This window comes from Dermochelys coriacea, chromosome 2, assembly GCF_009764565.3.
Source record: "Dermochelys coriacea isolate rDerCor1 chromosome 2, rDerCor1.pri.v4, whole genome shotgun sequence".
Lineage (NCBI taxonomy): Eukaryota > Metazoa > Chordata > Testudines > Dermochelyidae > Dermochelys > Dermochelys coriacea.
The window spans coordinates 235,565,956-235,592,650 of record NC_050069.1 but is presented as its reverse complement, the minus strand read 5'-3'; the positions used below and the strand labels follow the sequence as shown (position 1 = coordinate 235,592,650).

Sequence of the window (26,695 nt, the reverse complement as noted above, 5' to 3'; positions counted from 1 at the left end):
CTGTATTTTCCACCAAATGCATCCGATGAAGTGAGCTGTAGCTCACGAAAGCTTATGCTCAAATAAATCTGTTAGTCTCTAAGGTGCCACAAGTACTCCTTTTCTTTTTGTGAATACAGACTAACAGCTGCTACTCTGAAAGATATCACCCTGTTATCATGATTCAGCAATTATCCTACATCTTACTAAAAGGTTCAAGCACCTGCCATTCATGATTACTTCAGAAGAATCTTGCTTTCCTTTACAGAGTCTTCTGTTACCTACATCTCTCCCTATAGCAATGCCCTGGACATGCCTTCACTCTTTTGTCCTCCTCTGCTCAACCCTTTTTACACTCCATTTCAAAAAAGTTTCTTGTTCCCTGTGGTTCTTGTTTCCTCAGATACATGTTTCCTCTTCTATGGTAAGAATGATGTTTCATGACCCCCTCAATACCTTGAAGCTGAAACACCATGAAAGTCTCTCCCCAGATTGACCTGCCAGGGTTATGAGTGGGTCACGCTCTCATCTGGTGTCAACATATCTGATCCCTTACTTCTAGGGAATTACAGAAGAGGTATCTGTCCAGGCATCATGCTGAACACAGGTGATCTGAATGCATTCTGCTGCCTGAAATAGCTCTGTTCTGACTAAGCTCTCCTGCATTAAAATGTTTAAACTCCTGCACTCCAAGTTCAGTAGGCCAGATGCTATCACCCTTTCTAGCATCTCTGCAAAGCCATAGTCCACAAAGGGACAGAATTTTTATATGTGCTTCTGTTCACCATAAAATGAAAGTCAGAAGGGCTGGTAGCTGCCCTGTAGAGTCTGCTTGAATGTTTTTGTACTTTTTGGTTCCTCCTTTGCAGTTTCCAGTTCCCTTCATTTTATTCTGATGGTTTCCTCTTCTGTTCCACTGACTGTCCCTCAGCTCTTGGGTGGAACTCTGCTCATGATGCTCTCTGATGGCTTAGCCTCAGGTAGTCCTCTATTTGCTGCAGTGCCTCTACCAGAATGCTGGCTTGTGTTGGCATACCTAGGCCTGCAGCTTCTACACAGAATTTCCAACTACTAACACTATGCATGAGCAGATGGTGCTTCTACCTACTCTGAGCAGAATATGCACATCACTGTTAGCTTGGTTGTAATGAACCTGATGCACCTGCCGTTATGACTTGGCAGTAGTTACCTTTCTACTTAATACTATGTATACACTATTTTTTTCAGAAGGGGGGGGGGGAACAACAACCTGAAACAGAAGCTGGCCATGTCAGAAGTTTGAGAAATCATGTAACAACTAAAATGGCTAAGAAGGTAGGGGAAATCTTTAATTAAACAGAAGGGTTTCTGTGCTAACTCCTCCAGTGCTATTTTGACCTATCTTAACCTTTAGTAGTCTAGTTGGCTAATGACCAAAAAGAGGGTAAGAAGTTAGCACAGAGTATGAAGGTGACTGTGGCTTCTAATGTGCAAGATTAGCAACAAGGATTTAGTGATCTTGAGATTATTATTATCTGGTAACATGGACACAAAGGAAGATACTTTGATCTATGGTTCCCATTTAAAGAAACCTAAAATTAGCTACAGTATATTTTTGTTACCGAACGTATCTCATACACCACTGAGCCAGTCTGTAATTAACTTTGCTGTTTTGAGTGCACAAGGACATGCGATTGATCATCATCTAAACAGGACTGGAAAAATGCAGCTCTGTTGTGGATATATAATTCTTGCTGCTATTTCTAGCTCTGTCATATTCACACTTTGCAAAATACTCTTTTTTAAAAGATACTTGTGTTAGCAGCTTATTCACATTTACAGTGAATCAAAATGCTTTTGGGGGAGAAAACACACCACTGAGCCCTCGTGACATCTGTGACAAAGCCCTGTGCCACCACATCAATGTCAAGGCCTTCAGCCCATTCCAGCTCCAGGCAGCATAGCTCTAGTGTAGGTGAGCTACAAAGCAATCTCATGAGTGGCTACTTATCAGACCCCTACCCTTTAAGGAGGGAGCTCTACACCAAAGGTATAAAGCATGAGGCTGTATTCCTTTGCCTGTATTCACTTCAGGGTTTTCTTTGTAGGGCTGGATACAGAAATGGATTTGCACCCCTCTCTGCATCCCCCTCCCAAGGTTCAGAAGTAGGGAGTGGGGTATCAGAGATGGCTAATGACCTTTCAGTACAGGCTAGGAAGCTCAATCCTGGAGGATCCTTTACATGAACTGATCTGAGGGAAGCATCCTGCCTGTGTGTCAAGTAGCATGAAAGCTTTACTATGTTTCTGACAAAGCTGTCTTTGAGGAAAAAAAAAGGAAGGGTTAAAATATATAGTTCTATGTATAATACCCCAGTTCTCATAACAAAGTTCAATATTAGAATGGGCACCTTGTAGCATACACCAATTTTGATTCACTTTACTGTGCTTAGTCCCATTAAACTGAACATAGTTGAGAAACGTTCAACTACTCCTGAGTTTAATATTTCATATATATATATGAGAGAGAGCGCACATGCCACTAGGTGGCTCAAAATCAAACAGCTGAAATACATCTCACTATATGATCAAAATACACAGTTTAAAGATTGATACTACTTCTCATATTCATATTAGTAGTAAATACAAAGATTTAGAAGTAACTAATCTCTTGAGAGGGCAGAGCTGTCGAACAATCTTAAACAAGCACAGTCTGTCTGAAGGAAGTGTATGGGGCAGATGGTCAGACAGAAATGAATGTCGTACAAAACCAATTGCTCTCCATGTGAAGTCTCTACCTAACAGGGTGCTTTGTTGCACCTGAACAGCAGTCTCAGTACTGCATTATATTTTAGTTTACTTTAGGTATCAGTGATTTGCTATTATATCACTATAAGTCCTAAATAAATGTAACTACTGAGAAACAAAACAGGTTAGATTTCAAGCCATAAGCTACTAACTTTCCATTATACACTGCTTTAGATGGGGGACAGATCTTGCAAATCAACACAGTCTTTACTTGAAGTACCTTATAGATACCTCTGTCCCCAGAGGCTAGCCTATGTCTGCAATCAGTCAGACCAGTTGGCTTTGCTCTTTCCAGGTCAAATAAAATAGGAGACATTTTCTTTTAGAACTTTAGAAAGGTGGGTTTCTTATTTGCTGACTTAGTCAAGCTACATCCTACCATTGATCTGTGTGGAATTCCTAGTGAATTTGAGATTGGGTGGTGGGAGGCAAGAAGTGAAAGTAGTCAGGAAAGGATCTATATTTTGCACCAATCATGCCTTCTATGCAGTTCTCCCCATTTCCATACAAAGGGGAGATCTGCCACCTTCAGTGTATTCCCGTCAGTGCTGTCTCTGTACCACATGTCAGAGCTGGGGATATATGTGTGGGGAGGTCATGTGTACATGTATGCACAATCTCTGCCAGCCCCACAGAGAATAGGGATCCACATCTAGGAATGAAATCTCAGTCTCTGAAGAGCTCCAGCTAGCACAAAATTCAGTAATCCACCTGCCCCCAAGACTGGTCACCAGGATCACCTTGCCCTGCTACCCTGCTCTCTTCACTAGCTCCCCATTGAACAGAGTCTGGTTCAAAGTCTTTCTTCCTATATTCAAAGCCAGAGGTATGATCCTGTCTACATGACAAACTCCCTCTGAGAATGGCTTCCCAAGATAACATTACACTGGAAAAATTAAACTATTGACCAACAGGGGGAGGCTTGTGACCAGAGGAGACAGACCAAAACTATGAAAACTAGCTGCCAGAGGAAATGTGTCCACTAACCACCCTGCATTCAGATGCACCAAATGCAAAATCCACCTTTTCATTCCAACTTCCTGCATTAGTACCCTATTCACACCAATATTCACACTCCTGTATTTAGTTATAAGAAATTGTATAGCTTGGTGGCTGGGAAGGGAAAGTGAGAAAGATCTTTGTTCTAGTTCTTACTTGTGGGAGGTGCTCTGATACTATGGCAATGACAGGTTTCAGAGTAGCAGCCGTGTTAGTCTGTATTCGCAAAAAGAAAAGGAGTACTTGTGGCACCTTAGAGACTAACAAATTAGAGCATAAGCTTTCGTGAGCTACAGCTCACTTCATCGGATGCATTTGATGGCAATGAGTATCAACTAGTGCTACCTTCAATTCTTGCCTACTGTTCTATTTCAACCTCATTTGCTTTTATTTTTTGAAAGGCTGACATTGTCTTTGCCAGTAAGTGACCAAACAAAAGCTATGTTTATTTGCTAAGTTTCTCTTCATTTATAACTAAGCTCTTCAGCTCTGAAGTGTGTATTTTTAAGTCTTGTAAATGCTACACATGTTGCTATGTCAATTATTATATCCCTGACTCACAAGGAATAGTTTTTTGGATGTTATTGTTTGTTTTGAAAGCTTGGGTAGGGGATTTGAAAAGGTATGTTTCTTCAAGGGAGAAGCACTTTTCCCCCCCCAAAAAACCTAGAGAAATCTCAGGAAGTGTGATTCAGGGTAGCCAGTGTACTGAATGGCAGCCATGGATTTGAATGGATATTGAAATACACCCAGATGCCAACATACACAGTCATTACTGAAGAGATCCTTATGTCAAAAGAATTAGACAAGATAACATATCAATTTCTTTAACACAGGCTACATTTTCTCTAAAGTTAAACAATTGTGACTGAAACATGTAATTATATGTAAAGAATAGAATATATGTAACAAGATGGTTCATTTAATGTATTTATGCTCTGTACCAGTAAGTTTTATGACCAGTTTGAGTACAATAATACTAGTTGTTTTGATGGGTAAAAAGTTGTGGCAAGTTATCTACAAAAAGGGTCTGAAATACATTTCTCCATGCTAATCCATTTCTTTAAGGGACACTTTTTCATGAGACTATTTACAATTTAACTGATATTTTCTAAGCCAAACAAAGTTCCACTTTACATATTAAACATATCCTGGAAATGTTAAGTGTTAACTGAGCAAGCAACACTAATTTCTTCTCTCCCTGCCCCAACACCACATGCACCCAGGAACACTGGCAGTTACTTTCCAGAAGACAGAATTTTAATAAAAGGATATTAACTACCTTAGATTTGTTTACATTCTGTAAATAGATTGAAGTCAATAGGAATAAGTTATGAGAACAATCATGCAGGAATAATGTCACTGAGAGCTGGGTGAGGCCCTTACAAGCTATATAGCAAGACAGTTTGCTGTTAATCACTGTGTGAAATCCTGCTCCCACTGCAGTCAATGGGAGTTTTCCCACTGAATTCAATGGGGCCATGATTTTACCCACATAGTTAAAAAAAAACAAAAAAAACAAACAAACAACAAGAAAACCCTGAGTACTAAGAACTAAAGTTCCGATTCTCTGCTGTCTTGCAGTTAGTGTAGTAATTTACATCTGCAAAGTGAGTGTAAAACACCATTTTCATTGGTAGCATTTTACATGCACCTTAAACAGGCAGAAGTGGCTAAACATGGTGGAGATTCAGGCTGTAAGGCATTAAAGTATAATCAACTGTATCCAAACAGAGTTGTTGTTCATGGATCTAAACGGAACTATCTTAACTTCAGAACTTTTAGGGGATTAATCCTACAAATCAACGCTACCACATTCACCGATCATCAGGAACAGTCCCAGGAACTCAGTGGTGCTACTCACAGCAATAAGTACTATATCTAATAGTAAATGTTTGCAGAATTGTGAACATGCTGTCATACACTTCCATAATCCCAGGATTTAAAATCCCTACTACAGTTTCCTGTCTATAAAGTTTTATCCTACTGTGCTGGAAGAAAGTGACTTAACACAGATTCTATTGCTGATCACATTCCGATTTTTTTTTTGGCACATGCCAATATATACAAAATTCTCCAATAGCAGCATGAAAATAGATTACAGTAAATACAGTATATGGTTGCCAGTGTTACCACACTATTTGTTCCACATTTAGGGCCTGGCTTCTAAATTATGTTCCATGTGCATAACTCTCATTAAACTTAAATGGAAGTGACATCTCTCATCAGGCTCTCCATGGCAAAAGGTAGAATGGATTTTGTTTGTTCTCTCTAACTTGCATTAAAAAACCTGCATGTGTTTGAAATGAAAACTAAGGTTTATTTTACAGTTAATCAAGAAGATGAAGATCAATAAATCAATGTTTTGTTGTGTGACAGGGTGGATTAGGTTCGAAGGCCCCGGCTCACTCTGCCCCAGAAAAGAGCAGAGAAGTCTTCCAGGAGGCCAAGATGGCTACAGAGAAGCCACCAATCAGAGGGGCTGCTGCAGCAGCCCATCAAGGGCCAGAAGTGTAATATACAAGGAAGCAGCAGAGGCAGAGCAGCCAGTTGCTGCCTGGAGCTTGAAGAGGGAGCACTGGGTTCCTGGCTGGCTAGAAGAGCAGCAGGACTGCAGGCAGTTCTGTAGGCAGGCTGAGCTCAAGGGACTGAGCCCAGAACCTAGCCAGACTGGGCAAGGGTACCATGAAGGGCCCGACTGGTCTGGTTGAAGACTGAGCCCAGGGTGGGCTGCAAAAAAAGGCCATACCAGCTGAGGGTACCGAGAGGGGCCCCTATTGGGCAGTGCCTCCAGGAAGGAAGCCTTGGTGGTATGGCCCCATACGAGGGCCATAAGAACTGGAGACTGTATACCCCAGAAGCAGGGACTGAGAGAGAGACTCAGCCAGAGGGCTAGGTCACTGAAGATCTGCTGAACAACCATTGGGCTTGGAGGGGTGGGGTGGTGCTTGAGAGAGATGAGTGCCACCCCACTGAAGGAACTGAAAGAAAAGCAGGCTCACACCCTATCAGAAAGGGGCGCTCACAAGAGGCAGGTGCCAATGCTGTTACAATTAGCAATTTCCAATGTTAAAAAAATAGATATTTACAGTAAGTGTTGAAATGTCTGTAGTGGCAATTTTAGCATTTTCTTCTTAATAGAATAGTTCGAGTTTCATTCTACCAGGGGCTCTCTTAACTATCCAGTACAAAAACCCCAACATCATCAACACAGTATCTAGGTTTCAGATTCTTTTCCTCCCAGCTGGTTTTCTGACCAACATACACCTCTACCCCGATATAACACGGTAAAGCCGTGCTCTGTAGGGTGGGGCTGCACGCTCCGGCGGATCAGCGCATCAGTGTATCTGGCTCTGACAAGCTGCTCTGAGTGGTGTTAAGGGTGCTGGGCCGGGGGGTTGGATAAGGAGCAGAGAGTCTTGGGGGGGCAGTCAGGGGACAGGGAGGTCTCTGGAAGGGGCTTAGATGGGGGTGGGGTCTGTCAGGAGGCAGAAAGTAGGTGGGAGTTTGATAGGGGGAGGGGCCAGGCTGTTTGGGGAGGCACAGTCTTCCCTGCCTGGCCCTCCATACAATTTTGAGCCCCAATGTGGCCCTCGGGCCAAAAAAATTTGCCCACCCCTGCATTAGGCGATCTCATCTCTTACACCTGTTTTAATCTCGTTTCTAACTTGTGAGCAGTATAGACTAAGCTTAAGTTGTCTCACTAGTTGTATTTTGGAAACATTGCAACTCTGCGCTGATATTTTCTAAACAAATAAAAAAATTGTTAGCATTATTACAGAATTAAAATACCATTGACGTGATGGCAAGTAGTTCACAGCCACGGAAATGAAAGGCATGGACAGTCAAAGAAAAATTGGAAGCTTTGGACAGACTGAAATCAGGAATGAGCCAAGTGAAGGTCTCAAAAGAATTAGGAGTGGGGAAAAACATTAAGAGGGTGGATCAAAGATGAGGAAAAATTACAATCAATGCTAGCTGAACTGGATGAAAGTGAAGGCCTGGAAAGGAAGCACCTAAAAACTGCCAAGGATAACCAACTAGATAGAGCAGTATTTATGTGGTTTACCCAAGAACACTCTGACAGCATGCCAATTTCCAGTGACATAAGGAAACAAGCGGAGAACTTGAAGGATTTCAATTTTAGACACTCTGGCAATGATGCTTCTGCACATCAAGGTAACAAATTTACAGTAGCATTGAATGGCTTAATCGTTTTTTAAAGTGTCATGGCATTTGGCAAGTCACAATTTCAGGAGAGATGTACTCCACACATAAAAGCTTGCAACGAATACCTGCTAAAGTTACAAGAGATCGAGAGTGGCTATGCTCCGGAGCAAATCCATAACACTGATGAAACCGGCTTATGTTACCGTATGCTGCCGGATAGAACACTTGCTTCTAGGACTGAAGAACAAAAGGCTGAAGGTTTTAAGGTGATGAGACAATTTTCTGCGTGAATAAAACCGATTCACAAACTTAAACCTCTGTGCATAGGCAAATCCAGGTCACCTAGGGCTTTCCACCATAACATGGATTTGCTTTTTCATTGCCATTCAAAAAATGCCTGGATGACATTGGATATTTGAGGAATGGTTTAAGAAATATTTTGTACCAGATGTCCAGAGCCACCTGTGCAGACAAAACCTGGAGCTAAAGGCATTGCTCCTACTTGACAACTGTCCCACCGACCCCCCAGTTGAGACCTTAACCAGCAAAGATGGGAAGATAAAGGTGAGCTATCCTTCCTAAGAACACAATGTCCAAAATACAGCCCCTCAATCAAGGCATTATAGCCACATTTAAAATGAGCTATTGTAAAGCCTTAGTAAAGAAAATTGTTGAGGACAACAGTAGCATAATGGATGTAATCAAGAAATTGAATTTGCTGAATGTATTTAACTTAGGCAAGACAACCTGGCTAGGAATCACTCCGTCAATGATAGAGAAATGTTGGCATTGTGGTCTCAAAAGTGCTTTGTCACAGAAAGCAATGACAACCAAGATAACAACTTTGAAGGTTTTACGGAAGAAGAGGCCATAGAGGCAGAAGGAGTCTACAGGGAACTTATGTCTCAAACTGGGATAGCAGATATTCAAGTGGATGGAGGTGGATGCTATGATTCCAAACTATGAATGACTTACAGATGTAGATATAATTCATAATGTTGCCTCTCAACCACCTGGTGCCCAGAAAATGTGTGTAACCCTGAGGATAACGATGAAGAACCCTCAGAGCCACCGCCCAAAGCTGCTGATGCAGTTGTAGGGTTAGAGATTGGTCTTAAGTGGCTAGAAAGCCAGGATGTGGCTAGACTGCAAATACTGCAGTTAAAATCCATAATTGACCTGCAAAGAAGGCTCGCAATAGCATGAAGCAACGAAGTATAACAAGTTTTTTTTTAAATTAACAAAATGTTAAGGGGTGCATCTTAAATAAGAAAGCATCTTATACCCCCAAAAAAGGTATTTGCCATTTTATCAATGTCTCTAAAACTTGATTACTTTACCTTCATTTTAACCTTTTCTATAAGTAAAAACTCCCATCTCTAAAATGTTTTCAAACTACAGTGTATTTAATAGTTAACAGTTCATATTACAGTACTTAGCAATCTATGTATAACATAGTTGGCTAAGTGACAGAGTGGCCCATGCTCCTATTTCCTAAAATACCAAAATCCTTTTTTACAACAATTTGTAAGGATGTGTCATTAAAAGCATTTTCTGATAATGTGAATTTTGCATTTTCCTCTAAGCATTACATGCAGATCGAACGACTGATGTATGATGAAACCTAGCCCACATGGTTGCATTTGGCAATGTTTAGTACCCGTGTTAATAAACTGTATCTTTTAAGTAAGCTTATAAAATAATTGTTGTAATTAAAGAGAGGAGATATATATTTACTGCATACACCATGTTAGTTCTAACAAAAATGATTTGCTGACTATTAATAACGGAAATGCTTGAGGCCAAAGGAAGTTTGATATAACATGGTTTCACCTATAATGCGGTAAGATTTTTGGCTCTCAAGGACTGCGTTATATCGGGGTAGAGGTGTACCAGTGAACCAACTGAAGCACACCAGATGCCTGGAGGAAACCCATCAAACTTGGACTGGAAAGCCTGTCCATAAATAGGAATGGCTTGGATACCCCATTTAATCAAATTGGAGTATAAAAGAGTCATTCAGAACATTAACCCACCTTCAACTCAGACTTGACTGCTGGAATTGCAGTTCTGTCCCTTAATGACATCTCAGAGATCCATGAACACCTGTAACTAGCCATTTTTCAATACCTTTTAGCAGAGCAGCCAGACGTACAGGGGGCTAATAACTATAGTTGAGAATATGGTTAAAATACTTTAGGAAAATTAGCATGTAATTTTTACCACTGTTTGCAAACAATTTTATGCCCATCAAGTTTCACTTCTCTATGAAATTCAGCATAATTACTGTTTCCACAACACAAACCTACAAAAAGGTATAATTTCAAAAGCTAGCTTCAGAACCAGAAGTTTACTTGGAATAGTTCCATTTTGGTCAGAACTGGGTTCATTACTCAGGGGTGAAAGGGCTATTTTGGAGCCAACAACAAAGTGTGAGGTTTCTTTTTTTTTTTTTTTTAAATGGGGTTTGTGTTTCAATTATGACATATACAGCCTCCCTCCCATGAGTAGATTTATCATTTGATGAAACATTTTGCATATCTTTACTATCAATATATTTTCAAAATATGACCCAATTACTTCATTTCCAGTTTGAATGTAGGCTAGTTAACCAGTGATCAAGTGGTGAATTCTCCATCACTCCAAGTCATTACATCAAGATTGAAAGTCTTTCTAAAATGTATGCTCTAGCTCAACAAGATGTTATGGGCTTGTTGCAGTTATTACTGGGAGGAGGAGGGGGGGGGGGGAAATCTATAGCTTGGGTTTTGTAGGAGGTCGGACAAAGTGATCATAATGGTCCCTTCTGGCCTTACAATCTAAAAAGAGTTATCAGCTGCTAATGGCTGCTTGGTGATTTATTGAAATGAGTTGGTCACAGTTCAGTTTCTAATGGACACTTGTCCCCATCACAAAATCCACTATCACAGACAGAACCCTTGTTGTCAGTTTCAAACAATACCAAAGACCAATTTAAATATTTTATTTGGCTAGATCCTCAGTGAAAAATGAGTGAGGTGAGCATATTACACACACTAGAGCACAAAGCAGCAATGTATCCTAGTAGACAAACAGATATTGCTCAGCTAGAGATTTTAAAATATTTGGCAAGACAAAGCCTGTTGAGATCTGTAAATAAGGTATAAATGCCAAAGCTTTAAGGCAAAAGGCTAGAATAAGCAGATACCACTAACACTCTTAGCGTTAGAAAGATATTAAGCTTTCCTATCCAAGTAAACTTTTGTTTAGGCAATAGAAAAGGCCCCAAACATGTCTCTGCCTCTCACTGACATTCCTTGCATCCAGAATGGTAAAATGGCCTTCAAAGCAAGTGTCAAGTTTGATAAAAGTTCTTCCATAGAATATATAATTGTACATATGTTAAATAATAATCTATAGAATGTATACTACCTTAGAATATTAAACTTTGTCATGGAATTCAAAACTATCTCTGGCATTTAAGTGTCATGGTGAGAGGTATTTACTGGAATTATTATGGAAGAGAAATATATTCTTGCACATGACTTAGCGGTACATGTATATTAATAAATAGAAAAGGAAAGGTTTCAGAGTAGCAGCCATGTTAGTCTGTATTTGCAAAAAGAAAAAGGAGTATTTGTGGCACCTTAGAGACTAACAAGTTTATTTGAGCACAAGCTTTCATGAGCTACAGCTCACTTCAGTGGATGCATTAATAAATAGTAATTCATATGGGAGTCCTTCTAGTCAGGTTCTTATATGAACCAGTATAGTATCTGAGCCTCTTCCAGAGAGCATTAAGTGACATGACTATGGGCCTGATTCTCCAACCAGGACACACAGGCAATTCCACTAATTTCAGTGGGACTATTTGCAAGAGTAGGTTGCAGCACTCAGGTCTTTATAAATACAGCCATAATGAAATGCTGCCAATTCCTCTGCTAGCACCATTGTTCACAGATTCATACTCATTACAAGGGCAGAAAGGACCATTGTGACATCTAGTCCATAACACAAGCCATAGAGCTTCCCCATCATTTTAATTTAAAAAAATGAATCAGTGATGGGGAATCCATCACAATCTTTGGTAAATTGTTTCAATGGTTAATTACTCAGAGTAAAAAAAAAATACACCTTATTTCCAGTTTGAATATGTCTAGCTTCAATTTCCAGCCACTGGATTGTGCTATACCTTTTTCTGCTAGATTGAAAAGCCCATTATTAAATATTTGTTTCCCATGTAGGTACTTGTAGACTTAAATCAAGTCACCAACTTCTTTGTTAAGCTAAATAGATTGAACTCTTTCAATTATAAATCATGTTTTCTAACCCTTTTATAATTCTCGTCACTCTTCTCTGAACTCTTGAGAATTTATCAGCTTCCTTCTTGAATTGTGGACACCAGAACTGGTCACAGTATTCCAGCAGCAGTCACATCAGTGACAAATACAGAGGTGAGATAACTACTTGAGATTCCCCTGTTTATGCATCCAAAGAACTCATAAGCCCTTTTGACCACAGTTTTGCACCGGGAACTTGGTGTTCAATACTGGTCAAGGACATCATAGACACTCCCTGATCTTACAAAAAAGTAACCGATCCTTGGCATCTACTGAGATCAGACATGACCTCAGCTCAAGGGCACATCTAAAAGTCTAAGAACTTGGCAAAAGTAGTTGTTTTGCAAAATCTGAACCCACTGCAATATAACATGAACAGCATTCTTCAGTGCTGGGCAAGGGCAAACTAAGTTATAAAAGTGTCTGTTTCAATGTTAACATAAATAATGAGAAATTCATATAAGATACAAAATCCAGGAGGCATCTCTACAGCATTATTTTTGTTTAATTTCAAATGCCTCACCATGTACAATAGAATTTAAATAAGCATAATATTTTTACATAAAGTTAGAAGATCACAGTATTGACCAGTAATGGTAAAGCTGCATAGTCTAAATTGCCATAGTGGTCTGACTTAGTCTGTGTTTATATAAACATCCACCTTAAATGATAGGGTTGACTTATTAGGAGCCTCATGCTTGACTATATGTCATCATTTGCAAAAAGATATCAACTTGCATAAATACAAAAATGAAATACAACCATTCCACTCTATTATTAAAAAATAGATCTTACCAGAGGCAAAAAAGCCACTAGCATCATATTGAGCAATATAGCGGTGTGAGACTCACCACCATGGCACCTCCGGCTGGCTGTTCTGGAATTAGCTCAAGTCCTTCTGCAGGGCACCCTCCTCCACTGTCGTCTCCTTCACCATTACTCCTGCTTTGCTGTCTCTACCACTCTGAACTGCATTGCTCCCTGGACTGTGGTGTCCTCTTCTGGGGGAACCAACAGTCTATAGTCCAGCCATTCGCCTCAGTGGCCTGCTACAGTCACCAGTCTAGTCCCTTACTCCAGGGGCAAACTGCAGTCTGTGTTGGCCACTTCCCTCAGGGCAAGTGGGGGCATCCCTAGCACCTTATATGCCCTTCCTCCAGGGCCTCACTCTGGCAGCAGTGAGCCAGAAGCTCCTTCTAGTCTGGCCATGGTGCTTCTAGGCAGCCAATCCTCCTCCCTAGCAGGCCAGGAAAGGAGTGCTCTCTGCTCTGTTGAGCAGCCCTTTATATATGGCCCCTGCTGGTCCTGGTTGGCCGCTGCAGCAAGCCCCCTCCCAATTGGCTCGCTTAGGGAGCCCTCCTCTAATTGGAGGGTTCTGCACAGGCCCCCTCTGACTTGTTTTAACCCTTCCTCTTCCTGGTCTGGAGCAACTGCCCCACTATAAGCATACATAATCGATTAAAATAACATCAATACTTAAGATAAATAGTCTGTATTCTGTGTGATATTAATCAGAGAACACTCACTGAACAACAAAGATCATTATATACACAACATTGAAAACAGTCTGAAGCGTAAGCAGCAGTAATAGGATAAAATGAATGAGGAAATTTGCTGGAGAAAGTCAGAGAAAAAAGGCTTGGATGCACTTCATGTCACTGCTGATTATGATCGAGTTGCCCAGCTCACCCCTGATGACAGAGGTCAAATAGCACAGAATTTCAACACCGACAAGGGAAGAGAAAAGTATACCATAGAAAGTTGGTTTTGTCCTCCCTATGCCCTTCCACCCTACCATCCACAATCAAAAGAAGTATAAGCTTGCATCAGAAAGCTCTAGCACAAAAAGGATTTTAAGAATTAAATAAAACGTTAATTATCTCTACATGGCCCATGTGTCTGAATAGTAACAATTTGGAATTGGGGTCCCAATCCTGCAAACTGCTCCATATAGGCAGAGCTGTCTATGGAGTGCCAATGATTTCCATGTGATCAGACCTATGTTGAAAGCTTGGAGGATCAGAACCTAAATCAACCATACAAATCCAATTCAGATATTTTTTTTTAAAAAAGAACAAAAAAATGTAACATTGATTTAAGATGCCATTCTCAATTGGAGCCTGATCCTGCAGACATATACAAGCAAATAGTCCTCCCTTGGATGAATAATCTCATTGAAATCAATAGGGCTAGAATATGTAAGGATTTTAAGAGGAGAACAGTTAAAGGTATACTCCAATGCAAAAGGGAAAAAAATGGGTTTTGCCCCACACCACTCTTTTATATTGTATGTAGATGTCCTCAAACTCCACCCCCGCCCCTTTAAGTTTGTGTCTATCACTATTTTAAAGCAAGTTTCCTCCAAACAAGCAGTGGCACTAGTCCTTAATGAACACTAAGTCCATAACAAAGCCTGAAGTTTTAAAAAGAAGCCATTTCAGTTATCCAAGGGCAAAGGCAACATTGGAAAAGGGTCTTGCATTTTTTTTAAAGCCCTCCCAACTCCCTACTCCACACTTGGGTCTTTCTCAAGTAGAATTCTCTCTCTAATTAAAAAAATTCATCTCTGAGCCAATAAGCATAAGTAATTTCATATTCAAAGTGGTGGGAGTTTTGTTTCGAAGTCATAAATACTTGGGAAAATAGAGTTTTATGACGGAAGTGCTATCTCAGCCTTAACTACACAGTCCCTGGAGTGGTACTAAAATGGCTTTTTTTTGAGAAGGGGATGATAGGGAGAGAAAAAAGTACCACCCCATATTTGGTGCAGAAGTATAAACTCTTCTAATGTGCAGCTAAGGAGGTGTAATCTGGGAGGCTTTTAAAATTAAAACAAACAAACAGAGAGCTAATTGCTCAATATTGCACCAGACATGGGGCCAGGTAGTGGTAAAAGAGCATAGGCAGAAATGACATTTGGACTCATGTCCATATGATCTTTTTACATGCTACCCATAAAAGTGTTCTGAGCACTTGGGTACACTCAGCTTTCTCCACCAAGATGTCTTCCTTCTGCAGGCACAGGCTCAGTCACAGCTCTCCAAACAACACACTTTAACTCTCAAGTCAATTGCTAATGTCATGCCGAGTCAAACTGACAGGTGACCTCAAGATTAAGGTGTTTCCTAATATCAAATCTTTGATCACAGGAATGATAAAACACCACATTGTGTGTGTCAGTCCCCCCATTTCAAAGACAGAATAAATTGTGCTACAGCCAATAGGTTCATGCATCTGTAAGCATTAACTCTTAGTATTAGGCAATGTACAGAATTCCAAGATTCAAAGAAAAAAAATCCTCAGTACTCAAAATTCACACACATATTGTGACAAGTAAGACTTTAAAAAAAAACCTTACTCTTTTGTTCAGAAATTGAGCCAGTGTTTAAAAAAATACCCAAAGCTCCAGTGTACTCAATTAGCATTATGAGTGAAATGAAAAATTAGGACCCAAATATCAAAAATCAGCAGAAAAAAAGATTGACAAATGTTAATTTAGACACAACATACTTTTTCACCATCCATGTTAGGAAGTCAAGGGAATAAATTAGCAAAAGCAGTCTTCATATACTATATTTGATTAGTATTTTCCTTCCCTATGTTGTATATGGCTAGAACAAAACAATAGATAAAGATGTTTGGTATTTATTTTCTTTGGCCAGAAATGTTGCAGCTCCTCCGGAATATTGTGTAGCAGTTCTGGAGAACAAGGAAATCTGTTCATTTCCCAAAATATTGCTAAGTAGAATGTAGTGAATTTACCTTTTTAGTTTAGGATGCTTGTGTAACATTTCAGATTCTCCCTCCCTCTTCGCCTCCCCCAACAAATGAAAGGTGCAAACGAATCCACAAAGTTTATACTCAAAATGTCCCCAGAAGGAAGATTTTGCATACGTTGCTATGAATTCTGATAATTAGCTCACCGTCAACTTTTTATGCACATGAAAGATCCCTTAATTTACTTCATTCTAGTCACCACAGGTGGGTGATTACAAGATTGATTAAGGATTCCCCCCTTTCTGTCAGTTAGTTTGGCTGCAACTTTGACAGATTAATAGTACATCTTTCTGATTTTGAAATAATAATGTACTGGTATGGTCAATTGAAATGTCCCTGGAGCAAACAAAATGGGCATAGAATGTGCAACAAAACATCTTCCTGCCTGGCATGTGAAAATATATTACCTTCACTGCAGTCCACAAAGGATTTCTGTCCAGGCCCTGTCCTTCAGCTTTTCCTGACTACTGAGAAGGAAGGAAAATATCCTTAAAAGACTTGGAGTGAGTTTAGTGACAGGAAAGAAAGGTTGCTTATCTTATAGTAACTGGGGTTCTTTGAGACGTTCTGTCCACATGGATCTGCCTAGGTAGATCCCATATTCCCAAGGCATGCGAGATCTGAATGTTTTAACCACTAATGTCTGTTGGGGCCATATATGCACCCTGCATGCCCTTGTGTTTCCCCTGACCCAGGGCATAAAGGCCAGAGCAACTGCAACTGCCATTCAGTCCCTTTGATGTACAGAAACCATAATAAACTTACTCTGTAGCAGCAGGGAAGGAAGGCAAATGTGGGATTCATGTGGCCAGAATATCTCAAAGAACTAATTACTGTAACTATTCTTTCTTTGGGTGTCTGTCCAGGTGGATCCCATTCTTGGTGACTGGCTAGCAGTTAACCTCCTAAAGAAGTGGGGAGCTAGGAATCTAACCAAAATAAGTATAGGACAGCTCAGTCAAAATGGGCATCAAATGTAGAGGCTGATACTAGAGACTACTGATTAGTACAAGTATGAACTGAGCTCCAAATAACTGTCCTACAAATTTCATCTACAGTAACCCTATTGATGGATGCTCTGGAACTTGCTTGAGCTCTAGTGGAATGAGATTTAATCAGAGAATAAGATAACAACCAACTACAACTAATTATGCTAAACTATGCAACAATCTGCTACAGAGAAAGTTGATGGATACTGAGGTACTGTCTCGTGCCACAGGCAGTAAGAAGGAAATGAGTGGTGGCTGGGGTCCGTCTAACCATTATGCCCTCTGGGGGGAGGCAAGGAAGGGGAAGCACAAGGGCACGCAATAGCCCTAACAAACACTGCTGGTTAAGATTTTGATCTCATGCACATGGGATGGATGCATGCACACTAAGAGTGGGATCCACATGGACAGACCCTAGTAATCACTACTTTTTCTATTAAATCTTGTGACAAAGTTCCTGCGCTACCTTGGTGGGTCTTGCGCTTATTGGAGGATTTGCTAACCTTGGAGCTTCCTGGCAGCCCTCAGCTTGGCCGTTTTTCTGAATTCACAGTCCAGGCTGACTCTTCCTGTGTCTGACCAGGAGTTGAGAGGATTTGGGGGGAATCTGGGCCCGCCCTCTACTCTGGGTTCCAGCCCAGGGCCCTGTGGAATGCAGCTGTCTAGAGTGCCTCCTGGAACAGCTGTGTGACAGCTACAACTCCCTGAGCTACTTCCCTATGGCCTCCTCCCAACACCTTCTTTATCCTCACCATAGGACCTTCCTCCTGGTGTCTGATAATGCTTGTATACCTCAGTCCTCCAACAGTCCACATTCTCACTCTCAGCTCCTAGTGTCTCTTGCTCCCAGCTCCTCTTGCTCGCACGCACGCACGCACACACACCACAAACTGAAGTGAGCTCCTTTTTAAAACCCAGGTGCCCTGATTAGCCTGCCTTAATTGATTCTAGTAGCTTCTTGATTAGCTGCAGGTGTTCTAATCAGCCTTTCTTAATTGTCTCTAGAAGGTTCCTGATTGTTCTGGAACCTTCCCTGTTACCTTACCCAGGGAAAAGGAACCTACTTAGCCTGGGGCTAATATATCTGCATTCTATTACTCTCCTATAGCCATCTGGCCCAACCCTGTCACAGTCTAGAAAAATAAGCTACTTTACTTCTTGCTCACTTATCTTACTTTAAACAAGTAAACCAAAAAGCATTTTATTCTTTCATCTTTTTTTCCCACTGAACATATAATTGTTTTCTACACTAGCCATCCCTATAGCTGTAATTCACCATCAGTGCAAGACAACTGGTGGCAGCAACAGCAGAAGCTGTAGTGTGGATAGTGCTCAGGCATTTTACCAGCATGGCCTCAATCCTGCTAATATTTATGCACATGAGTAACTTCACATGTGAGTATTTGCAGGATCAGGGCCTAGGTCCCCTAAAATCTTAAACATCTGAGCCTTGTCTAAACTATTGCCTCCACTATTTCTACCACCAATGATGAACTACAAATATTACATTTGCTAGCATAGGCGCAGCCCATGGGAAGTGAGGGTAATAGGTGATCATCTATATTTCCGCATCTCAGTCTCAGTACTGCCAATCTGAACAATTTAAAGCTGAAGGAAAAATAAGGAATTTTTTTATTCTCCAAAGAGGGCAACTTCTACAGTTTAATAAGGATTCCTGAATTTTTGAAATTTGAATGTAATTTGTTTGTTACAAGCAGGCATGAAACACATACACCTAGCCAACTGCAGACATTAAGAATGTTAATTTTAAAATGGCTTTATGAACAAATATTGTTCTAATGCTCTCGTGTTATGCATGTTTGTGAAGATTCAAGACAAATGCCTTTCTCTCAATCTAAACATTCAGAATGTTTAATAATGCTATGGCTTTTCCTGTCAGTTCCAATTAAGATATTAGATAGTGCCCAGCATATCCCTATAAGTTATTTTGTAAAGTGACATATGAAAACTGAAAGTATTACTTACTATGATTGACATTTCCCCGTCTCCCGATTAACAAAACAAGTTTCCAATTACACTATCCAAACCCCTGAAGAAATACATTTATTAGCCACAATAGACAGTCACACAGTGTGATACCCTGTTAAAGAAAACTTCAGGTTGCCTTAAGAGGCCATAACTTTAGAAGGCCTTCTGATTTCCATTAAAGAAATGCAGTCAAATAACAGCTTTGTGATTCTATGAATTTTTACGCTAAGCAACTAAGGATGTACCGCAGTGAAAATTTCTAAGACTAAAACCCACACATAATTTGAATGCTTACAAAACTAACAAAAATACAATAACTTTCCTTCTCTCTTACCCTCTGCTATACTGAACTGCTTATTTTAACAAGAGAAATTGTGTTTCTTCCCATATCCTCCTAAATTTGAGCCCTGATTTTCTGATTTATTTCTGTTGTTGAATGTTTTTGTTTTAAAGGGGTAGCAATTAATGGACTCCTCAAGACAGACAACGATTTTCTAATGCTAATTCATTATGCAACACTTTGTCTACATGTGGCCTTTTGTTTAAACAACACAAATAGGAAGACCTTTAATGATAATATGGATTTATCCATAGCATGCAGGAATGGACTTAAACTATAGGACTTTTACCTCAACCAAACATAAAAGCCATTTTATGAAGAATTGCAATTCTGCTTCAGTTAAACTTCTGTGTTATCTGGCATTCCCTCTGGGCCACTAGAGACCTTTAAGTCAAAGGTTAATTCTGGCATTTATGGTTCTACATTTTTGTTTATATGAACATGTAACCACATAAAAACAAACCTGCTTCATTTCCACATTTACTCATAGCAACAGCAGTTTCCAGCTAGCACTTTATATATGCAAGACAAATGTACTGTTGTTATTACTCAAAATATGGTGATGATAATGAGTTAAATAACCTTTTGAGCAGATGCATTCTCAACCTGTAGAAGTTAAATATGTTCAGGTTTTGTGTTCTTGACATTAACGTACCATTCCACTAAATTAAATGTACATTCTGAGGACTTATTTATCCCCTCAGAGTTAGTCTCCGCTTCATCACTCAGAGTAAGAAAATAAAAAAATGGCCATTATTCTGCTTTGACTGTAAGCTAATTCTATGTGATAATGAAAGAAATCCTAATCCACTGGTCTGCTGTGATAAGCCTTTCCCTAAACTGGTGAGAAAAGCAAAATTCATTTACAAATACATCTACATTATTATACCTTTACCCCACATGCCCTACTTTTGGAATCTGTTGATCTTTTCAATCTTGATACAAGGTTTTGTTTATTTACTGAATCATGCTCTTTGTAACTGGTTCCTCAATGCCCACTTGAATCATGGAGAAAGAGTTTTCAGAGTAGCAGCCGTGTTAGTCTGTATTTGCAAAAAAGAAAAGGAGTACTCGTGGCACCTTAGAGACTAACAAATTTATTTGAGCATAAGCTTTCGTGGAATGCATCCGATGAAGTGAGCTGTAGCTCACGAAAGCTTATGCTCAAATAAATTTGTTAGTCTCTAAGGTGCCACAAGTACTCCTTTTCTTTTTTATGCAGAAAGAGTGGCACAGAGGAGAAAGAGAAGTAATATAATTTTAAGTAGGATGTTTTCTCTGGACTAAATTGCTAGGTCTTTCGTTTGTACTTCTTACTTTCCTTTTTCTCTTCTCTGTTCTCCCTTTCTTGCCTGTATTACAGGGCATGCACTTAAAGGTGCACTTACTGTGATAGGTTTCAGAGTAGCAGCCGTGTTAGTCTGTATCAGCAAAAAGAAAAGGAGTACTTGTGGCACCTTAGAGACTATAGCTACAGCTCACAAAAGCTTTTGCTCAAATAAATTTGTTAGTGTCTAAGGTGCCACAAGTACTCCTTTTCTTTTTACTGTGATAGGGTATATCATCATAATGGGGTATTCCATCATAATCAGTAGAATCTTTCAAGCCAGTGGAACTTGAAAAGCACCCCCTAGACATGGAGTTTCCTACTCAAGCATGTGTTCTCTTGGACAACAGGAGAAAGCAGGGAGAGTTCACATAGTGATGGATGAGTGGAGGGAGAGGGAAAGAAAGGGAACAAAAAAGTAAGAGGAGGAGAACCAGCCTTGAAAGAAAACAAGCACTGCTTACAAAAACATTTTATTTAAGTTGTGCTCAGGGGGCTAAATAAGATGGGGGCAGAGGGATTGCAGTTTCCCTGCTTCTCTGTAGCTCAGGCCCACAGCTTTTCTTCCTCTTAAGCTTTTGGCTGGTGAAGCAAGAGCTCCCTCTCCTGTTTCAATCTACTTTAACCATGGCAGTGCTTGAATCTCTCTAGGAGTGTATTTTGTTTTCTGTTATTTATTGCTCTCCTCTGCAGACTCCCATATAAGATCTCCCTCACTCTGAAGATTTTGTTCATTATTATCTGTTCATGCAGCTCAAAGTTAAAACCACATTACATTTATTTTTCTCCTTACACAGCTTATTTTGTATTACAAAATGGGAAACATGCCCAGCCTACTCTCCACAAAGACACAAGTCTCATCCCTCTGGTTGGCAACCACTGTCGTAGTCAATGCAGACAATACCCAGCCATTCATTTAGGTGTGATGGGGAGACAGCTGGCCAGCTTCTTCAGAAAACAAGGGGAGACCTTTATAGGTCAACAGGGTTTACCCACACTACACATGCAGCCATGTTTGTGTAACCAGTCTGTGTCACGCATCTGATCCAGTTACAACAATTGTGTTTCAGTTGTGCCCCTATAGCAGCTTCTTCAAAATACAACCATATGTCAGCAAAATTTGTGGATCCACACCTAGCACACTGCATAATTGTTTGTACTGGTGCCTTCTGGACAGATTTTTCATCCTGCCTCTTAAGGGATATAGAGGGCAAGGAGGAGGACATGCACAGAGTGAGGAAGCCAAATCAGTCAAACTGATTGCACAGGTACAGCAGGGGGGTTCTGTCTGCAAAGCAAAAAGAAACAAACAAACAAATAAATAAATAAAAAGCAGTTCTGTGAGCAGGTTATCAGAAGACAACAATGTGCCAGCCTAGGCTGATGTCCAGGGCAATACCCCGTGGGCTACCACTATTATTGAGGCACACCATGTTGGGTGTAGACACATTTTTAAAGCAAACCATGTTACAAACTGCTTACAAACTTGATTAAAATTTGTAATATAAATATAGTGCTCAATTTCACTTCCATTGAGCATGGATTTCCATGGTCTAGGTCCTGAAGTAGGGTTTCCAAAATGCAAAGTAAAAAGAAAAATACTTGAAACTAAACTTATTTTATCCATTTGGATTCCACCATTTCCTTTCTGCCAATTTCTCTTCCATTCAGTAAGTTCTCACATGCACTCTGCTACCTATATGCTGTTGGTTTCAATTCTTTTTCTTGTCATCACTGACATCACCACCTCACAACACACATCATTCTCCCTGTCACCATTTAACCCCTGTCTATCCCTTGGTCTTGATTCCTTTCAGTGGCATATGACATATTCTCCAACAACAGTCCATGGTATTCTCTTCCCTCTTGGATCTTTTAATTAGTACTTGCTTTCTGCTAGCTTATTTTCTAACATTTATTCATAGGTGCTGGAACTAGGGGTGCTGGGGATGCTGTCGTACCCCTGACTTGAAGTGGTTTCCATCATATACAGGGTTTACAGTTTGGTTCAACAGCTCTCAGCACCCCACTATACAAATTGTTCCAGCACCCCTCTATGTACCCATCTAACACTTACATACCTTTTCTTTTCACTTCTTCAGAGCTAAACACAGACCATCTCATCTACATGTGTGGGAAGAAGCAGCCAAGTAGGATCTACTTAAAACACACAAGCATTGTCTGAACTTCTTAAAGCCTTAACAAAATGAGTAAGAGTTTTCAGGATTGAACCTCAAGTAAGAAAAGAAGAAAGCAAGGGAGGCTTGAGTCAGAGCAGAGATATGGTTGTTTGGGTGCCTTTTGATGCCATTTGGCTGTCCCAGGTCAACACAAGATTGCATAGCAAGCAACACGGATTGTAATTTATAGTTTTGTCATCTAACCTTTAGTTATCATGTTTCCCCTGATTCTTTTTTCTGATTTTATTTGCACTAAAAATCCACTTTTAAAAGTTTTTAAAATTCAACAAGCTATCAAATTCAGTTTTCCTCTACAGTACTCTTATAATCAAAATCCTGTCAGTTTTTGCCATCGTTCAGGATATTATGAAATCTTAAGTTATGTTTCTCTGTCTTCACTGAAGATATTAAACCACTAAAGCTTTAAAAATGCCTTTTAAACAACGTAATACATCAATAAGCTCCGATTTCACGTAATCTTCTCATTTGTAGGCTAGTTTTGCCCTTCTAGTAGCATTTTAAATGCAAGTATACTATTACTTAGACATTGCTTAGAGATTTTTTTGCAAAGGAAAAAATCATCACATGATAAACAGAATTCCTACTATGATGTTTTTGTTTGCTTAGTGATACATGCACCATCCAACAAGTAGGATCTTGAAGGAGATTCCAGACAAGAAAAAGTGGCAATGCTCATGCTGATGAGTTACCGTACCTCATCAGTGTTCTGGTACCATTTGGGATTCTCCTTCTAAGCTGTTTAATATTGCAAAGAAGCAACCTTTAATTTTGCCTTTTCAACTCAGATGACTGGCAGCAATCTATATATACAATCTCAGCAGATAATTCCCTAACTTTTTCTTGTAAAAGATTATTTGTCTATGCCACAGTTTAAAAGGGAAGCACCACACAGGGGACCATTACAGAAGTAGCAGGGATCCAGTTTTGACTAGGGCACTGGCAGTTGATACCACAAGAACCTTTGTGGGCTGCCCCAACCACAGAGGCGGTTACCAGTTTGCAATCCTTGTTAAAACGCATGCTTGTGTGCTGCCATCAGTCCCTGTGTGAGCTCTTCCAAAAATAATAAACTGAGTACAAATATGCTGTACTATTCAATTTTTTGTCTTCCGGGGGGGGGGGATCATTATTTAGTAATTGTGTGGGATGTAGAAGGCAGCAGGCACTGACGGATTTCTAATAGTAGACTGTAGAAGACTGTCCAACCTGGTTCAGAGGAGAGCTCATTTGAAGTTTTTATTTCAGGATATTTGTGGATCTATTAAGATAAAAATCACTGAATTTTGATTTTGGAACATGTAATCATCTTCTCAAAGGTATATTGACCTACGGTGACATGTTGGTCCAAGCTGATCTGATGTCTGTAAAGGATCCAATTTTGAAAGGGGGGGATGTCTAAGTGTGTACCCAACATACCCCAGCACAAGCTGAGATAGCTATTAATTTTATTGTTAGAACATCCTCTAAATCCACCCAAGCACCATTTGTCTGTTTTGTTCCTCTGTTACCACTTATCTGGCATCTATGTAATCTCTCTGAGACAGACCTCTCTCTGACTTCTTTATTACTTGTCTGTACAGTGCCTAGCACAATCATTGACTGGGGCTTCTAGGCACTTCTCATGCTATCTGGCATGGCTCACAATTGTGAGTGCCTACCTTAGGGCAGACTGTCCCAAATAGGGCAGACATCCCATGCTGATGGTATGTTCTATAATTAGATTTTACCAAGTCAGTAAAAAAAGGTGAACTCCCGGATCACTATACCAGGTCTTGCTACATACAGTCCCCTTAGACTCTCCTGTCAATCTTGCAACCCAGACAAACAGAACTTTGTGATAAAAGTTTACTTAAACCAAAAATCACACCACAGGAAGTTGCTCCCAGTCCTAAGAGACCAGTGACTTACCCCAGATCAACTAGTATTCTAGATCTAACACCAAAGACAATGCTGGTAGCCCATTCTATAGTAAACTAAGTAAAGGTTTATTAGCTAAGAAAAGGAAATGAGCATTACTGAGGTGTTAAAGCAGGTAAAATATATGTGAGTCACAGTTTGTAATTCCAAATGGTAGCAGCGATGTGGTTCTCAACCGGGGGTTTGACAGATTTGACAAAATGCAAAAAATGTACCAATGTGAGATTTCTAAAGATAGCTATAGCACTCGGCCCAAAGTTTAACAATCTGAAGTGCCTTTCAAAATCTGAGAGGGACGAGATGTGGAGCATGCTTTCAGATGTCCTAAAAGACCAACACTCTGATGTGGAAACTACAGAACATGAACTACCAAAAAAGAAAATCAACCTTCTGCTGGTGACATCTGACTCAGATAATGAAAATGAACATGTGTCGGTCTGTACTGCTTTGGATTGTTATCGAGCAGAACCTGTCATCAGCATGAATGCATGTCCCCTGGAATGGTGGTTGAAGCATGAAGGGATATATAAATCTTTTGCGCATCTGGCACGTGAATATCTTGCGATGCCGGCTACAACAGTGCCATGAGAATGTCTGTTCTTACTTTCAGGTGACATTGTAAACAAGAAGCGAGTAGCTGAACAAGAAGTAGGACTGAGTAGACTTTCAGGCTCTAAAATTTTACATTGTTTTATTTTTGAATGCAGTTTTTTTGTACATAAATCTACATTTGTAAATTCAACTTTCATTGTAAAGAGATTATACTACAGTACTTGTATTAGATGAATTGAAAAACAATTTGCAAATACCTGTAATCAAAAATAAATATAAAGTGAGCACTGTACACTTTGTATTCTGTGTTGTAATTGAAATGAATATATTTGAAAATGTAGAAAACATCCAAAAATATTTAAATAAATGATATTCTATTATTGTTTATCAGTGTGATTAATCACACAATTAATTTTTAATCGCTTAACAGCCCTAATAATTAGTAAATAGCATAGACATGTAGAAACACAAATGTGTCTGTGTAATCTGAAGTTGTGTATATGCAAAATCAATTTCAAGGTGTACACTCCGGTGATTGTGTAACTAAGTCAGAAGTGTGAAAGTGTGTGCTCTTAGACACTGTTTGGGGATCAATCTCCTCTAGTAGATGTAGTATACCTGCTGATATTGCATTTGTTCCCCCTGAGAGAACAAGGTTCACTTGTAGACGAAAAGGTATTCAGCTAAAAGTAATGGTTAAAAGAATTCTACAATTAGAAATGTTATTCCTTTGAGAACTTGTGTGAACGCTATAGAGGCTGGTTTTTGGAGGGTTCTTGGGATGGAAGCAAATCAACCCATCCAGGTTCAGCTTTGAGGTTCAAGTTCAACAATCTCTGTCTCTCAAGGGAAATCACTCACTGCCAACCCCATCCAACTCCCAGCAAGCTCTGGGATCCCCTTCTTACCTTAGTTGTCTTCCAGGGAAAAGGAAGCAAGGGGCCTGTCTTTCTTGTGGCTTCCTTCTGGGCCCTCCCATGGACTGCTCTTCCCAGCACCGATTTCAGAGGATTACTCGATATGGGGTTGCTACATTCCCAAATCAAAGGGGAGGGGGAAGAAAGATATTCCCCCTCACACAAAGTAATGCGTCAGGAGCATAGGAACATGCTCCTGCTCCCACTGCTGGTTCTCCTAACTATCACTTACAGATGGCACCATTAGCCTTAGTGCAGTAGCTACGGAAACACTAGAGGTATCTTACAAAGATCATGCTAGGCAAGATCCCTCAATCTCTAGCATGGGATTGCAAGATAATTACCTAGCTCCTGCACTAGGATTATGGGGGTTTCCCTCAGGCTCAGGTTAGCAAAGCCAGTTGGTAGCATTCCCCCTGCATTACTGGGATA

At 40.0% G+C, this 26,695-nt stretch overlaps 1 long non-coding RNA gene across 1 annotated transcript in view; it reads right to left on the bottom strand.

The window, feature by feature from the left end:
- The window catches only part of LOC122459022, a 67,490-nt gene extending 41,060 nt beyond the window's left edge, over positions 1–26,430 (bottom strand). The window contains exon 1 of the long non-coding RNA XR_006279436.1: positions 26,255–26,430. This is a non-coding gene — a long non-coding RNA (uncharacterized LOC122459022). The remainder of the gene's footprint in view (positions 1–26,254) is intronic.
- Positions 26,431–26,695: the final 265 nt, after the last annotated feature.